The sequence below is a fragment of the Eucalyptus grandis genome, chromosome 6 (genome assembly GCF_016545825.1).
Source record: "Eucalyptus grandis isolate ANBG69807.140 chromosome 6, ASM1654582v1, whole genome shotgun sequence".
NCBI lineage: Eukaryota > Viridiplantae > Streptophyta > Magnoliopsida > Myrtales > Myrtaceae > Eucalyptus > Eucalyptus grandis.
Genome location: NC_052617.1, coordinates 55,281,668 through 55,287,220, shown reverse-complemented (window position 1 = coordinate 55,287,220; position 5,553 = coordinate 55,281,668). Strand labels below are relative to the sequence as shown.

At 41.5% G+C, this 5,553-nt stretch overlaps 1 non-coding gene across 1 annotated transcript; it reads right to left on the bottom strand.

Moving 5' to 3' along the window:
- Nucleotides 1-424: 424 nt before the first annotated feature.
- LOC104437528 lies at nt 425-1,126 on the bottom strand. The gene has a single exon (XR_005551764.1). It is a non-coding gene; the product is annotated as a psbQ-like protein 3, chloroplastic (transcript).
- Nucleotides 1,127-5,553: the final 4,427 nt, after the last annotated feature.

Sequence of the window (5,553 nt, the reverse complement as noted above, 5' to 3'; positions counted from 1 at the left end):
AGTAAAAGAGTCCTTTGCAAGAATGATTTTTCCAAATACTCTTTTACCCAAAGTTACTTCACAACAAACTTTTAAATTACAATTTATCAAATAAAAATTGCATTTTCAACAACTCCTTGAACTTATAATCTTTTGTATTTTCCAATTTTTTTTTTCCAAAAATCCAACAAAATACAACCTATACTCGGGCAAACAAGAATAGCAGAGCCATCGTCAATTCCCAATAGTCCAAATTTATTACCCAAATGTACTTATCTTAGATGATAAATAATGCACGTACACATGCATCGGCACGAAGACGGGGCCTGGGATTGTATTCCCCATCCCCGCCCCATGAGGTGGAGCTTTGCCTCGCTGCAGCTCCGGCCCCCGTGAGGCGAGGCCGACGGGGCGGGGCGGGGCGGGGCGCTTCGTTTTGTAAGCATTGATCGACCTAACTATGCACCATTTGTAAGCATTGATCAACCTAATTATGCACCACTTGTAATGCCTTACAGCTACATTACATACAACAGCAATGAAACATCCATTTTAGAGATTTAATGGGGGCAGACTTTTCTAGTTTACGATAATTCTGCTATAAATCCACTTCATATCAAACTCAGAATCTCCTTAAGAGCGGCGCTGATCTTCTCGTAGCACTGCCGCACTCGCGGCCCGTCCCGATCCCTCGCAGCGTAGTCCAGCTTCGAGACGCCATTGAAGAGTTCCGCGTACAGCTTCCTCAGTCTCGGCCTCTCGCCCCCGGGCCTGCTCTGGATGATCGTGTAGACGTCCTGCTACCAGGAGGGCCGAGCTCTCGCGCATCTCCCCTCTGCGCATCCTCCCACGACCCCGACTCCAGCAGGGGCTTCACCGCCAGGAGCGACCGCGCATGGCCCCGGACCGCGCCCCACGGCGTCCTCGACGGTCTGGCCAGGCTTGACGAACCCGAATTCAAAGGCAGGCTCGGGGTCGAAGGATTGTATATGAGGAAAAGAAGACCAGGGAAGAGAGCGAGGACGTCAGGGCGAGTCTTCTGGTCACGGAGACGAGTGGGCGCTGGAGAGCCGTGGGGTGTTGGAGGAAGCGGAGAGAGGTTGGGTTGGAATTTGGGTTGAGAGAGCGAGGGCTGGATTGCTTCCATTTAGGAATTTCGTCGAACAGTTGGTGGGTGGGTGGACCCAAGCTTTGATATTTTCGCCGGTGAAACGAGGGAGAGGTGATGGAGACCGCGGAGGGAATGAAAATAAAGATAAGGTAGTTATCGTGTCGTACCGGGACGGCCACGCATGTTGAGTTTGGGGTGTGCCTGAGTAACTTTGGCTTTTAGCATTTTTGCAATTTAAATCTCATGCATTTTGACTTTTTTTTCCTTATAGTTCGAGCGTATGAAAGTTTCACAATATATAAATATTAACGCAATAATCTCACATATATATTTCATAAAATTCGAAGTTCACGGAATATTCAATATTTTTATAGGAAAAATAAAGATTTTGCGTTTTACTTTTTAAAAAGCACCACTAATCAAGTTTGCAATAGATTTATTTGCCGCACAAAGATCTCGGCCTCTGTCGACTACTCCATCACCAGCCGGTCGATGGAGGCCAGATCTCGGTGAAGGAAGACCGACTTCTATAAACACCAAGATTTCTGCCTCCTTTCTGAAGGAAAGATATGGAGAGAGAGACAAACAAGAGAAGGAAGGTGTTTATGGAAGAAAAACTAATCGGCAATTTTATTTTTGAAAACTCTGAAATGTGAGCCCCATTAGATACGTGTTGATCAACGGATGGGATAGAAATTTGCTGATTGGGTAGAACTATTGTACCTAACATTTTCTTGTCACGAAGGGTCCAAAATGACTTGACAGATAATCATAACAATTTCCTCCATAATCTTGAGCTGTACTCGTCTTAAATTGATCTGTCATGAAGGATACAAAATGACCTGAAAAGCATCCATTAAGGATCGTTCATAACAATTTCATGTTCATCCGCCTTCGTTGATCTGATCAACATCTCATCAGTGACCTTGCGATGCCAATTCACGTAGACATTTCACCAATATGCAACAATCCTCCTTTGTTCCCAACGAGTTCATTCCATGTATTCTCCTTCTTGGGCTTGTGTTGAGTTCTGTCTAGTTGCATGATTTATCAAAAAGTTTCGGCAATAGGCATGGGTTTACTTACTCACCTTTTTATACTCTCGATTAATTCATATTGATTTGGTTACATTTTGAGTTAAATGTAATTATTACTATTTTTAGTTAGATTTTGTATATTAAAAATCAAGCTGCATCCCTAACTCTATCGTTTAAACGTTATTGTAACTAAAGTAATTGTGAAAAGTATAATCTTGTCAGAATATGTAATCATTGATCTTTCACTTTATTATCTTATACGTTTCATGCTCATCTCTTGAATTATTTAAATAACAATTTATAGATGAGGTTCGATTTTGTATATATAATTTGACAGTATTAAGACTGAATTATATTTTGAAGTCAGGTAAAAAGTTTAATGGTGAATTATTCTTTTATAAATGGACTAATATTGGTAAATGGACTCAAATAAGGGTTAGCAATTTCCTATAGAGGGAGCAAAATTAACACGTTTGTATAAAGCTCCCCAATAAAATGTTATTACATTCAAAGGTTTTAAAGTTTAGGTTTTAGAATTTAGACTTAAGGATTGTGATTAGTTTAAATTAATTGAGGTTTTAGGGTTTCAGATGATTAGAATGTGATCAACTATAACCGAATTAGGTTTTGTAATTAATTTAATTAATCTTATTCTAATACCTGTGGTTCCTACCCCTACTATTTTTAGTATTTTCTAATGATCATGTGGATACAATACTTTACTGGATTATACTAAGCCTCCAAAGTTAGTATATTTAAGATGATTTGCCTTACCTATTAGAAGTGCAGCTAGGCTAGTCATTAAACGCGGCAAGGCTTTTTCCATAGTTTGATAAGTGCAAATCAATCTCTCTCCTCTCTCTCTCTTCCTTCAAAGTGCCCTTGTTGTCTTCATGATATCAAAAGTGTTTTATCATTTTAGCTGTGATGTGTATAGGCTTCACAGAGACATACCTTTGAATCGCAATTAAGCTTTGGCAGTCATTCATTAGTGAAAAAGAAGAAGCTCCAAACATTTCCATCCATCTAAATTGACAGGTGCCAAGCACTGTTGCTTGCGATCTCTCCAGTCAAGAAGAGCCTCTAAAGGAACAAATTTCCCTGGAATGTCAAGAAGCAAAGGAGAAGTACTCATCTCATCATCTATACCCAAAGAAAAAGGGTGGTTGACTCAGCATGTCTACAACTATGAAGGCTTCTGGTATAACAGTCGCTTCCTAAGAGGAGTCATCTGGGCCAAGCAACATTTCGAGGCCCGGCCCACCGAGACCCTCTTGGCCACCTTCCCTAAAACCGGCTTTGACATGGCTCAAGGCTTCTTGTCATTTTAAGCCATTGCCAAAGGCACAACGAAGACCTCCCAAGGCACACTTTTCTCACCAAGAACCCTCATGAATGTGTGTGCCCTACATTGAATTCTATGCCTGAGAAGGAGCCCATCTCGGCCCTCGACTCTCTCTCCCTCACCTAGGCTTCTCTCCACTCACATCCCTTTATGCCTCGCTGCGGAGAACATCATAACGCTAATAGTGATTGATACCTCATTATGGTCAAAACCCAATTTATTAGATTAGACAGATTTTTAATTCTTCGAAATTAGCATAGCAAACAAGCAAAGCTGTTGGAACTTGGATTACTGCACTTTCCTTATTGGTGCAAACTTTATAGTGTCAGATACGAGAACATCATATTTGAACTGAAGCTTTTATTTCAAGCAACTTCATATTAGCTCGATCGAGAACTATGCTCTAATGTTGATAGTCTTTCATTTATTCTTTTTAGATGGACATTAGAACTTCAAATCATAACCTCAAATTTGTTTCGGTTATCCCATCGAGCGCTCGATCATCTGTCGTGAGAGATGGTTCTTCCAATCGCCCACCTCCCCTCGCCGAAAACTGGGCTATTCTCGACCGTCCCGCTCGATTGAGTTCCCATACGAAAGACCCCAGATTTATTCACTTCCATTTGCTTTTAAACTCTCTATGCTGCAGAGTTTATGATTTCCTGCAATCCACCACCATCAATCTCTTCAGGAGTAAATGGACAGCCCAAGAAATTTGCTAGCCTCTTCACATTGGGCTCTGTCTCCTCTTCAAGTCCTCAAACTTCAAAATTAAGACCTTGTTTGGATACTCTAAGCTGCTTTCCCAATAGCTTCAGCACATGGTCCCAGTATGGCCCTGAAAGAGACACCCCTCTACTGAATAGCCCAAATGCTTCCTCCAGAGAAACAGGCGGCCATCACTATCGGTATATTTCACTTTGCTAATGAAGCTCCACATTGACATGAACACGTCCTTTGTCTCGGACGATGCACACGATCCGGCACCCTGAGGTCGCAACCGATCTTGGCAGCGAGGCATAAGGGATATGAGGGAGAGAAGCCTAGGCGAGGGAAGAGCGTGGAGGGGCTGAGATGGGTCCTTCTCATAGGCGAAGAATTTCAATGAAGGGCACACATTCATGAGGGTTCTTGGTGAGCAAAGTGTGCCTGGGGAGGTCTTGGTTGTGCCTATTGGCAATAGCAAATGACAGAGCCTTGATCCATGTCAAGCCGGTCTTAGGGGAAGGTGGCCAAGAGGTGTCGGTGGGCCGGGCCTCGAAATGTTGCTGGGCCCAGATGACTCCTCCGAGGAAGTGATTGTCAGTACCAGAAGCCTTGATAGTTGTACAAAATGCTGAGTCAACCACCCTTGTTCTCTGGGTAAAGATGATGAGATGGCTACCTCTCTTTTTCTGCTCCTTGACATTCTAGGGCAATTTGTTCCTTAAGAAGCTCTTCTTGACTGGAGATCAGAAGCAACAGCGTGTGGCACCTGTCAATTTAGATGGATGGAAATGTCTGGAGCTTCTTCTTTTTCACTGATTAATGACAGCATCAAGGCTTGATTGCGATTCAAAGAGTAAAAGGATAATAACAAAATACACATCACAGCTAAAAAGGATAAAACATCTTTGATATCATGTAGATAACAAGGGCATTTTGTAAAAGAAGAGAGAGAGAGAGAGAGAGAGAGAGAGAGAGAGAGAGAGATTTGCACTAATAAAACCACGGAAAGCCTTGTTTAATGACTCAGCCTAGCTGCTCTTGTAGTTAAGGCAAATCATCCTAAATATACTAACTTTGGAGGCTTATCATAATCCAATAAAATGTTTCTTTCCACACGATCATTAGAAAATAGTAGAAAATAGTTGTGGTAGGGTCAAAATGTACTTAGAGTTAGAAGGAATAATCAAATTAGTTACAGAACCTAATTTGTTATAGTTCATCACATTTTAATCATCCTAAACCCTAAAACCTCAATTAATTTAAACTAATCACAATCCCTAAACATAAACCCTAAAACCGTAAACTCTCATTGACATTACTAATGATATTTATATATAATATAACAATATTTTCTTGCGGAGCCTTATACAGAC